Here is a 13,368-nt window from a genome sequence, read left to right on the forward strand (position 1 = left end):
ACGACACTTTCCGCTTAAACTTGATATTCGGTAAGGAGGGACTTTCTTGAAACTAAAAATACCATAAAAGCGGAAAGTGTCGTTCCTGATTAGCCTGTGCGAACTGCACAGGCTAATGTGGGACGACACATTACGCACATGCATTAAGCCAAATATTCTCAGAACAAGACACATATTACTTAAATGAAATAAAGCGGATTGTAAAGAAAATTTATTTCCTAATAATGTTTGTGGAGTTTATTGTGCCTATATCTAGGCAGAAATATAATTATTTCTTACACCAAACGCAGTTATGAAACGAAAGCATAAGTATCATAAAATTATCAGGTATTTGAATACATATTTGAGTTATTTAAGTATTAAAGTATTTACAGATATTATTACACATAGTGAGTTTACTATTTATTTTATGTTCAAGTTTTTCATGATCAGACTCCAAAAATCGTGTCTTATTTTATAAATGAGAAATATCATTTGAGCATGTTTATATACATTTTAATAATACTCAATAATATATGCACACATTTGGTAATTTGCTCACTTGCTATAATTTCATACATAAACCTCACACAATTTCTTTCATTTAAATATTAAAATATAATTGTATTTAATTTTAATTAAAATCATAAAATATGCATCTTACCTACGCGATGTAGCCGAATTGATATGAAATAAATCCAAACACGCCTTACCCGCACTTTATCAACCTAATTATAACACATAAATCACACACGGGTATAACTTCAACTATATTAACACATATTACGTGTTGGAGAATAAAGGAATCCAGTATAAATACGTCCTTAACAATTAATTCACAACAAAACAGAGCTACCCCCAGTGCGAGATATTCTAATATTTAGTCGTACAATATGACACTTGAAAGTTTAAAAACGCTATTGAAACTAAATATCGGCTTGTAACACCCGTTTAGTTTAATTTGACAGAAAAGATGTTGCGGCTGGCTTGATGTTCTGTTCATTGAATAATCGATCAAAATAGTACTTGATCTGCTCAAAATGTAAAATCGTAAAATGTCAAAAATCGTGGGAACGCTTTCTCTTAAAAAGATATTCCATAATCATTTTCCAATTACACAATTGATGACGCTTTCTTGTGGGACCATGCACCAGAAAAATTGCTTGCAAAATATCATCGTGAATTATTCACGAGGATATTATTATTGAGGATCTTCAAAAATTACTTTCATATCTATATGAGATATGTCTTAGTTTAAACCTATTTATTTTAGCCCGATTGCATCGAAAGCCTAAGGCTTATTGGAAGCGCCCTCGGGTCCGTTTCTATGTTACTTGGTCTTAATAAGAGATCTAAATAACGCTCACACTGTCGGGATTCAGCCGTTACCTTTCGATCGCAATGCGCCACGCCACGCCGACATGTTATTGGTCTTAAAGTTACTCTTAAAAGCCTAATTAAATATATATTAACCAGGTTTCTATCCCTAAACGATCCAGTTAGTACCATTGAATATGTTTAAATTTCCGTAAAAGTGTCTAAATTATTCGTTTCATTTCGCAAAAGGGGATGGGGGCATAATTAGACGACACATTTTATAAATAGCTTAGAAACAACAATAACTTATACATGTACCCGTCAACGTGTAACAATTATTGTAAAGATGTAATTCGACCGTGACATATATCAAATAAATATTCTTGTAAGCAGCCTTTATGAAAAGCTGACGTTCATTCTTTACCCAAATTAAATCGTGTTCAAAACTGCCATTTCGTAATTCATTGCAAAATAATCACTATTTGTCAAAGAACAAATCATTATTTTAACGACTCCCCCCCCCCCCCCCCCCCCTGGTATAACTTAAGTTACTTAAATGACCGATTAATCGATCAAACCATGTTCTATATCAATTTGTGAAATTAAGATAACTTCCGTGAACGCGGATTAATGGTACAGTCATGACACCGCTGGTTAATGATATTGCAATCAGACACCTATTGACGGCAATTAAAAACGCATTTTTTAAAGCAGGAGGACGAGTGTGACCTTTATTCGTCCACATGGGTATGCGGGTTACTTTAAAGAAAACATATCGAGGTCAACCTGTCCGAGGTCAAACTTTTAGAGGTACGTAAAACTTAAATAAAAATGTGTTTCCAGGAAATGTGTAGAAAATATTTAAAATCAGTTTAAACGCTCTATGGGTACGTTTTGATGGTAAGAAGGGCCCTATCAATTTATTGTGAATGTATCAAGATAAAATAGGCACGTACAAATATTTCCACCGAGTAGTAGATACACCAATCTTAGAATTGCATAGTCCTGACACTAATTAGGACAATGCAATGGCATAATATCGAAGTCATGCGTCTAGTAAACTTAAGGCGCTCATTTCACAAAGTATTTAAAACCTGCATGATACGAAAAGTTTAATAACATCTGAAAAGGGAATAAATCGATAAACAATTGAATATACTGCAGACTGCTTTCTACTGCTTTCTGCAGACCATATTTGTATGTTAATATTGTCCCATGAAGGCGTCCTCAAAAGGTATTAGAGGAAATGAAGGTTGCATTTTTTTAAGTTTAAACTCTCTATGACATGTGTTTAGTGAAAATTGAGACTTGCATATTTCAAACGCTCGTTCCGCATTGACCACGATTATATATAGTATGAGGAGAAAATATCAAATACATATGAATGTTCAATAAAATACAAATGTGCAGTTCAATTTGTTCAGATTTGGCAAAATTAAATTTATTGTTCCATACTCTCAGCTGGTTAAAACAGTATAGTGCTAGAATTTAACATTTTATCAATGCGAGTAATTAAACACCCAATCGAACGTGTGAGAATTTTAATGAAACTTATCCGATTATTTGTCTGAAGTACAGCACGAGTTTCTCTCCCTGTGATGTCTATGTGGTACTTATTAGCATCTAGTCAACAGTTTTATGAACAAGAGGGCCATGATGGCCCTGTATCGCTCCACTTTTTTTTTATGCGAAAAAAAACGTGCAATGCGCATGGGTTGAAATGTACTCAAGCATGTGACTTTCTCTTTCTATCCCTCGTCCAACTGGGCGCTTAAAGTTGGAAGGGTGAGCATTTTTATATATGGAAAAAGTTTCTACCGTGTTAACTAAACAGACTAAAAAGCCTGGGAATTGTTGCACAGGTCCTTTGCTTATAACATAGGTACATTTATCTCTCCAAAAGATATTGTCGTTCTTTCTATTTCACATATTTTTAGATGCTGAAGATCAAATCTACGCATTTGATTTGAAACAGATTCACAAGACCCATATGAATAAAAAAGCCTTAACCCTTTACCAAACGACACAATTTGAACATTCCCAATTTGAAAGAGGTTGCAGACGACAATTTAATTGTAATGGAATCTAAAGGAAATGATCAGGTAGGGAAGAAATAATTGTGATAAAAGGAGAAATTGCTCATCTTGAGCAATTTCTCCTTTTATCACAATTATTTATAAAGTCGTCAGCTACAAACCTGTAAAATCCTGTTAGTGTTTGGCAAAGGGTTAATAATCTCTGGTTCCTTCTTAAGAGCCTTTCACACATTTATAACAAATACAATAGTAGCATCTTTCTTTGTAAAGAATCATCTCAAAATATAACAAGGGCTGTTTGTAAAACATGCATGCCCCCCATATGGGCTGTCAGTTGTAGTGGCAGCCATTGTATGAATACGTTATTTGGCACTGTGACCTTGACCTTTGACCAAGTGAGCTAAAAATCAATAGGGGTCATCTTAAGTCATGATCAATGTACCAATGAAGTTTCATGATCCTAGGCGTATTAGCTTTCTTGAGTTTTCATCCGGAAACCATTTTACTGTGTTAAGTCACCGTGACCTTGACCTTTGACCTAGTGACCTGAACGTCAATAGGGGTCATCTGCGAGTTATGATCAATGTACCTATTTAATTTCATGATCCTAGGTGTAAGCCTTCTTGAGTTATCATCCGGAAACCATTTTTCTAAGTTGAGTCACCGTGACCTTGACCTTTGACCTAGTGACCTGAAAATCAATAGGGGTCATCTGCGAGCTATGATCAATGTACCTATGAAGTTTCATGATCCAAGACATAAGCATTCTTGAGTTATCATCCAGAAATCATTTTACTATTTCGGGTCACCGTGACCTTGATTTTTGACCTAGTGACCTAAAAATCAATAGGGGTCATCTGCGAGTCATGATCAATGTACATATGAAGTTTCATGATCCTAGGCATAAGCGTTCTTGAGTTAACATCCGGAAACCATTTTACAATTTGGGTCACCGTGACCTTGACCTTTGACCTAGTGACCTGAAAATCAATAGGGGTCATCTGCGAGTTATGATCAATGTACCTATGAAGTTTCATGATCAAGCGTTCTTGAGATATCATCCGGAAACCATTTTACTATTTCGGGTCACCGTGACCTTGACCTTTGACCTAGTGACCTGAAAATCAATAGGGGGTCATCTGCGAGTCTTGATTTGGTAGAGGACTATTAAATATCACTACATACCAAATTTAATAGCCCTAGGCTCTATAATTATGAACAAGAAGATTTTTAAAGTTTGCACAAAATAGGCCTTATTTAAGCATAGTTTCATTTGTGTGACCCCCGGGGCAGGGTCATATTTGTCCCCAGGGGCATAATTTGAACAAACTAAGTAGAGATCTATTAGATGTCACTACATACCGAATTTGGTAGAAATGGACCCAATAGTTATGGACAAGAAGATTTTTAAAGTTTGCACAAAATGGACCCAATATAAGCATATGTTCAATTTTGTGACCACTAGGGAACGGTCAAATTTGATCCCAGGGGCTTAATTTGGACAAACTTGGTAGAGGACTATTAGATGTCATTACATACCAAATTTGGAAGCCCTATACCATACGGTTATGGACACGAAGATTTTTAAAGTTTGCACAAAACAGGCCTTATATAAGCAAATTTTCAATTTTTTGACCCCCCGGGGCAGGGTCAAATTTGACTCCAGGGGCATAATTTGAAGAAACTAGGTAGAGGACTATAAGATGTCACTACATACCAAATTTGGTAGCCCTAGGCCAAATGGTTATGGACAAGAAGATTTTTAAAGTTTTCACAAAATAGGCCTTATATAAGCAAATTTTCAACTTTTTGACCCCACAGGGCAGGGTCAAATTTGATCCCAGGGGAAAAATTTGAAGAAACTTGGAAGAGAACTATAAGATGTCACTACATACCAAATTTGGTAGCCCTAGGCCCTATGGTTATGGACAAAAAATTTCTAAAGTTTTCACAAAATAGGCCTTATATAAGCAAATTTTCAACTTTTTGACCCCCCGGGGCAGGGTCAAATTTGATCCCAGGGGCATAATTTGAAGAAACTAGGTAGAGGACTATAAGATGTCACTACATACCAAATTTGGTAGCCCTAGGCCCTAAGATTATGGACAAAAAGATTTCTAAAGTTTTCACAAAATAGGCCTTATATAAGCAAATTTTCAATTTTTTGACCCCCCGGGGCAGGGTCAAATTTGACTACAGGGGCATAATTTGAAGAAACTAGGTAGAGGACTATAAGATGTCACTACATACCAAATTTGGTAGCCCTAGGCCCAATGGTTATGGACAAGAAGATTTTTAAAGTTTTCACAAAATAGGCCCAATATAAGCAAATATTCAATTTTTTGACCCCCCGGGGCAGGGTCGAATTTGACCCCAGGGGCATAATTTGAAGAAACTTGGTAGAGAACTATAAGATGTCACTACATACCAAATTTGGTAGCCCTAGGCCCAATGGTTATGGACAAGAAGATTTTTAAAGTTTTCACAAAATAGGCCTTATATAAGCAAATTTTCAATTTTTTTACCCCCGGGGCAGGGTAAAATTTGAACCCAGGGGCAAATTTGAAGAAACATGGTAGACAACTATAAGATGTCACTACATACCAAATTTGGTAGCCCTAGGTTCAATGGTTATGGACGAGAAGATTTTTAAAGTTTTCACAAAATAGGCCTTATATAAGCAAATTTTCAATTTTTGACCCTCCAGGGCAGGGTCAAATTTGACCCCAGGAGCATAATTTGAATAATTTTTGGAAGAGGTTCACCCCAGGAACATTCCTGAGAAATTTCATCAGAATTGGACCAGTAGTTTAGGAGAAGAAGATGTTTAAAGAAAAAGTTAACGCACGGACGTACGTACACACACACACACACACGACGGACACAGGACCATGACATAAGCCCCGCTGGCCTCTGGCCAGTGGAGCTAAAAATGGGGGTTAAAGAACAATATTTGAAACGTGTTCATATATATTTGTTTATCATTAGCGATCACACTTTCGCAATATTTAAAACAAAATTAAATTACGTCGCTGTTAAGCTGAGATTGCATGACTCAACATTAAATAATTGAGTTTATTTGCGTATGTGGTTCTGATGAAATTGAAAACAAATATTGATAAAAAGATCAAGGTATCAGATCAAATATGAATTAAAATCTAAAGTCTCATTTTATGTACAACGCATTCATTAACAAATTCATGAAATAAATAGTGGATTTTCAATTAAAACGTTTAGATAAAAAATGGCAACATTTTTATATATGAGGAATTAAAATATGTAAATAAATTTCATGAACACTTTTTGGCTAATTCGTATGTAAATTGCCTTGCTGTAAAATCTTACACAGTTATGACATCATTCATTAACATTTTGTGAACATGTAAACTTACAAAATAATATAAAATATCACTTATTATTTATAACATATTAAATATTTAAAAACTTAAATTAATAAAAAAATAAATAATAGTTCCCGACTTTTGGAACCAAAGTGATTACTGAAAACCGGGCTTAAACAATATGTATCAACTCAATACTAATTTATACTTAATTAAATCATATAACGTTGCGGAGAAGTCATGTTAATCTGTCAAACATACTAATTTGCCACAAATTAAAGCTGCATCCAACGTGAGTCATTCAATCATTACGTGTGTACTTATTTTTGCTGCCGAAGTGAAGTGAAACTTATTAACGACCATCAACAACTGTGTATGATGTACTGATTGCACGTGTTTAGCTTTTTATCATAAGAGACGCGTGGGTTGTTTAATGTATTATATAAAATATTTGAGATTTAGATATGATCGCATCAATCTCTTGCACGACGGTCACATTGTATGTGATAGCAAGGAACGACAACTCTGCGTGGAGATTGATGATCGCATGCGTCAAAGCCTGCACCACCTAAACACTGTTTTTATAAAGAATTTAAAGCGACTTTTCCACAAATTAGGCTTTTTCTCCACCGGTATAGTTTTTTTTTCTCAATCGTTTGGATCATGTACAGAATATTTCCTTTAATGTATACACATAAAAACATCGGATTTCTTTATGTTAGTTTTTACGGAATAAGGCTAACAAGTTTAACCTATATATCAAACACATAAGAAATCTTTGACTTTTGTTTGATGGCCTTCTTTATTTGATTCCCAAACCCACACCCCAAACATCAGCGCCTAGCTGCTTAATGAGTTGGCATAAGCTAGATGGCCCTGTATAATTACAACTCATTAAGGCAAAACATGCATTGAAACTGAATTGTAGTCACCATACCCAAAGGGAAGCTTTTCATACCGAATTTTATATTTGTATTCAAAATATTTGTATCCTGAATATTTGTATTCTGAATATTCGTATTCAGTATTTGTGTTTTATGTATACAATCTGAGAACAAATCAACACTATATTGAACATGCAATTGTTTTGGTCGGTCTTCAATTAAGTAGGCTTCTTGTATTACATATATCAATATGTATATGTAAGGTATGAATTGAGAAGATCCGCTTATGACATATTACAATAGGTTCTAAACCCCAGATTTCTCTTGTTTTTAAAAAAAAGATAAATGTAAAAACAACAAAAGCTGTCACCATAGGATGACATATGCTCCACAAAAAAGCTTTTTCGAAACCTAAACGCAGATTTCGGAACCTAAACGCGGACCTTAAGTTCAAGTTCAAGGTCAAAGGGGTCAAACTTTGAATGCGTTTTGAAAAGGCCTTGTCCATATACACATGCATACGAAATATGAAGGTTACATCTGAATGACAAAGAAGTTATGAGCATTTTTCGAAACCTAAACGAAAAGTGTGGCGGACAGACAGACAGACAAACGGACGGACGGACAGACGGACAGACGGACGGACGGATGGACATGCGATCACTTATGCCCACCTTCGGGGGCATAAAAACACTATCATCAATGTTTTCAAAACACATCAGAACGCATTTTTTTGTTTATTTTACTTGAAAACATTCATTCATATTTTTTTCCTATATTCGTCTCAAATTTATATCAAGAAGAATACAACTATTCATTTTAGTGTGTTTCATGTAAAAATGTAAAATATGGGTCAAACGTTGAACATGTGTAAAATAATGAATGCCAATTTAAAATATATTTGTGACATTTTTTTCTGACAATATAAACTCTATGTTGTTAAGAACATTTAAGAGTATTTGTGAAGACAAAAGATGTACGGATTGTGGTTTAGACAAACACTCCAATGGCGTGAACAAAAAGTTATAAACTCGCTTCTGTGGGAAAAACAACGAAAACGTTCCATGTGTCTTTCCGCCCTTTTAAAACATGTACTGTTGTATAGACGCACTCAAACTACTCAATGAACGAAATAAATCTAATAATATACCCCCATCATGTAAAAATATCGAATTAACGCTAAACGACATTTAACAACATGTAAATTTCAAATTTTGATCGCATTTGAATAAGTTCTTTATATTAACATCAGAGTTTATTTTGTGGACATCCGTAATTTAGTAATATTACAAAAATGTTACCTCAAAAGTGTATTTAGTTTAACAACTAAGGTTTCGTAAACAGGGTAAACGATCAGGGAAGTCAACAAATGTATTCTTTACTAGAATGCATCATAAATAGAGTAATACAAACTTACCTTGAAAAAAATGAACAGACTGCTGCATACAGGGGGATTTATTTTGTTGTACAGTCAAATTGCGCAATGTCCGATGAACGTTTCCCCATATGGATATTAGTTTAATAAAAAATACACATAATCTATTAAGTAAATTCAAGTCTCAATGCATCTCGTAATGCTATTTGTACAATAAGAACAAAATGAAAAGTGATAATGAAACCAAAGAGCAGGGGCAGACCCAGAATTTCTGGTTAGGGGTGGGGCGGGATATTGAAAGATTTGCTATGAGTCTAGCGGGCCGCTATGGCCCCTGGTGGATGCATGGCAAAGCCCTGCTAGGGGTCCAGGGGGCGAAGCCCCCCGTAAGCTCCACGATTTTAGTGATTTTGAAGGCTTTAACAACCACTTCTCGAGCATGTCACGCCTTATATACTTTCATCAAAGTACCTTCTTATAATGCCAACAAAGTGCATAGTTTATCGTTTAGGGGGTCCAGGGGAGCGAAGCCCCCCGGAAGCGTCACGATTTTAATTATTTTGAAGGCTTTGACAACCACTTCTCGAGCATGTCACGTCTTATATACTTTCATCAATGTACTTTCTTAGAATGCCAAAAAAGTGCATAGTTTATAGTTTTGGGGGTTCAGGGGGGGGGCGTGAAGGCTTTGACAAGTTTAAATAGGTGATTTAGATCTAGTTAAGTGTAAAACATGAAATGAATTGACTTTACTTTGGCGATTTTAGGGGGCGTACGCCGCGTCCGCCCCCCCCCCCCACTCTCTGGATCCGCCTATGATAGAGGAGACTATATGAAACTCACACTAGATGTACCTTAGTTTGATAAACAACCTCATAAATTCAGAACATTAAACATGTAGTCAATCAAAATGAAAACATTAACATCGGAAATGGCACATTACAAGTAATTGTTCACACTGGACATTTTGGACGGAGTAAACTGGTTTTGAAACGGTATAAAAGTAAATATGACATTACTACATGAACCCGAATAAATGATCCATAACACATCAACAGCGTATCTCAGGACATAAACATGTCGTGTGATAGATTTTATCAATAAATATACGACAATTCAACTGAATACACATTGAACATTATATGTGCGGGGTCTTTGTTACACTATGTTACATTTAGATGATGAAAATTTATCATACGTATACATAAAAATGAAAAATACATTTATGTATTATGGATTTTATCCTATATGGAAATGGCATGATTTTAACAACTTGGTTGTGGACCATACCATGTTACATGAAAAATACTTAACCTCTGGACAAAATGATATCAAATTTTTTAAATTAAAGTTTCCTTGATATGCATGTCATGAAAACAAGAACCGGCGGGACAAAGTTGACTTCATGGATATGATTTATATTGTTTGGTAGTAGACTACTGTGTAATGATACAAACTAAATACCGAAGGTTTGATTCTTGTGATTTTAGATGAGAAGATTCTGTTAAGTGTTCAATTTATACATAGAGGGTCACATGTAACCCGTAGTGAGAGGCCACCTTTTTATAAGGGTCATGCTTTAAACAAACTTGTTAGTGAACCACAACACAATGTTTCATGCCAAATAAAGCCCCTCTGTGAATTCTTGTTTTAAAGAACGTTGTTGAGTACATTTGAAATATAAATCTATATAAAACACGTGACCTCTGTGTCGCAGTCAATTGCGACTGAAGGGGAATGAATTTCACATACATAGTTGAGGACCTAAAGACGATGTTACCAACCTTAAATTAAACTCGTTACACTTGTGTTTCCAAAGGAGCTTTGGTTAGTATTCATTTTTTTAACATCTTATTTAAGCTCTTGTGACACGAATATGCAAAGGTCACAATAGAGCAATTTTGAAGGATCCTCGCCCGATTATTATTCCTGTAAAATGTCGTCAAAATGTGGCTAGATATTCTGAAGAAAGGGTCAAAAGAAGACACGGTCAACGCACAGACTGACGGCCGACGGTCATCACGGCAACATGTATGTGTATGTGACTTTGTATATTGAAATAGAGACCACCAAGGCGTGGTAGATTCAACAACATTCATTTGCGACCTGCATATACTACTTATCGTGTTATATCGAAATTATAATAACTACGCATATTAATATTTATACATACATTCAAGCTATGTAATAAGGCATTTTAAATTCTTCATAACGGCTTCTTCCTCACATGCATGTCTCAGATCTTGTAGTATGTTTTAACAAAACCAGCATAACGCTGATTTCCGAAATTATGTCAACAAGAATGGATCTAGCTGGTATGCTGTAATTCGACGTTTCTCATAAAGGTGTTCTTTGTATTTGTGTTGCCTTCGAGCATACGAATCTGTGACCATCCCGCATTTGAATTGAAAAAATAATATGCAGAATAAAGAAATTCGATATTAATTTGAATTACAATGCTGTGTTGTTACTGTTTTTACAAGTATGTTTTGTGATTAATTCTGGACTTCTTATAATGTTCGGTCCGCCTTTGAGCCAGTTTAAATGTCCACTGGTTTGAATTAGCCGTTCATACGCGGTGACCACGCTTTAATTACTTTTCTATTGAATGCTGTGTTTTGTCCAGTATTGTTAATGCAATCGGTCACGTGCCTAAAATAATATTACTTAAATGAAATAAAGCGGATTGTAAAAAAAAGTTATGTCCTAATAACGTTTGTGGAGTTTATTGTGCCTATATCTAGGCAGAAATATAATTATTTGTTACACCAAACACTGCATGAAACGAAAGCATTAGTATCATAAAATTATCAGGTATTTGAATAAATATTTGAGTTATTTAAGTATTACAGTATTTACAGATATTTAAACACATAGTGAGTTGACTATTTATTTTATGTTCAAGTTTTTCATTAACAGATTCCGAAAATCGTGTCTTATTTTATAAATGAGAAATATCATTTGAACGTGCATATTTTAAATGTAATAATACGCAATAATATATGCACAGACTTGTAAATTTGCTCACTTGCAATATTTAATATAAATACCTCACACAATTTCTTTCATTTAAATATTAAAATATATTTGTATATATATATATATATATATATATATATATATATATATATATATATATATATATACATAATTTTAATTAAAATAATAAATTATGCAGCTTGCTTCTTACCTACGTGATGTGGCCGAACTGATATGAAATAAATCCAAGCACGCCTTATCCGCACTTTTTCAACCTAATTATAACACATAATTCACACACGGATATAACTTAAACTATATTAAAACATATTACGTTTTGAAGAATAAAGGAATCCAGTATAAATACGTCCTAAACAATTAATTCACGACAAAACAGAACTACCCCCAGTGCGAGATATTCTAATGTTTAGTCGTACAATATTACACTTGAAAGTTTAAATGCCCTATTGAAACTTAATATCGGCTTGTAACGCCCGTTAAGTTAAATTTGACAGAAAAGATGTTGCAGCTGGCTTGATGTTCTGTTCATTGAATAATCGATCATAATAGTACTTGATCTACTCAAAATGTTAAAGCGTAAAATGTCATAAATCATCGCTATGGGAACGCTTTCTCTAAAAAAAAGATATTTCAGAATCATTTTCCACTTTATTGTGAGACCATGAACCAGAAAAAATGCTAGCAAAATATCATCATGCATTATCAAGGATATTATTATTGATGATTTTCAAAAATTACTTGTTTAGCTTTATGAAATTAGTCTTAGTTTAAAATCTTTTTATTTTAGCTGGATTGCATCGAAAGCCTAAGGCTTATTGGAAACGCTCTCGAGTCCGTTTCCTGGTTACTTGTTCTCTGTGGGAGATCTAAAGAACGCTCACAAAGTCGGGATACGAACCCGTTACCTTTCGATCACTAAGCGGAAACAATATCCACTACGCCACGGTGACATGGTATTTGTCTTAAAGTTAATCTTAAAAGTCTTATTAAATATATATTTACCAGGTTTCTATTCCTAAACGATCCAGTTAGTACGATATTATAGTGTTTAAATTTTTGTAAATGTGATTAAACCATTCGTTTCATTTCGCAAAAGGGAATGGGGGCATAATTAAACGACAAATGTTATAAATAGCTTAGAACCAACAATAACGTATACATGTATCTTTCAACGTTTAACAATCATTGTAAAAATGTACTTGACCGTGAAATATATCAAATACATGTTCTTGTAACCAGCCTTTATGAAAAGCTCTCCTAAGGCTTATTGGAAACGCTCTCGAGTCCGTTTCCTGGTTACTTGTTCTCTGTGGGAGATCTAAAGAACGCTCACAAAGTCGGGATACGAACCCGTTACCTTTCGATCACTAAGCGGAGACAATATCCACTATGCCACGGTGACATGGTATATGTCTTAAAGTTAATCTTAAAAGTCT

The 13,368-nt window shown here is 34.6% G+C and overlaps 1 protein-coding gene across 3 annotated transcripts in view; it reads right to left on the bottom strand.

The window, feature by feature from the left end:
- The window catches only part of LOC127870779 (alpha-tectorin-like), a 37,217-nt gene extending 24,983 nt beyond the window's left edge, over positions 1–12,234 (bottom strand). For all 3 annotated transcript variants that reach the window (XM_052413255.1, XM_052413254.1, XM_052413253.1), the window contains exon 1: positions 12,123–12,234. The gene's annotated coding sequence lies outside the window, so the exon portion shown is untranslated. The remainder of the gene's footprint in view (positions 1–12,122) is intronic.
- Positions 12,235–13,368: the final 1,134 nt, after the last annotated feature.

The sequence above is a fragment of the Dreissena polymorpha genome, chromosome 3 (genome assembly GCF_020536995.1).
Source record: "Dreissena polymorpha isolate Duluth1 chromosome 3, UMN_Dpol_1.0, whole genome shotgun sequence".
NCBI classification, from domain to species: domain Eukaryota; kingdom Metazoa; phylum Mollusca; class Bivalvia; order Myida; family Dreissenidae; genus Dreissena; species Dreissena polymorpha.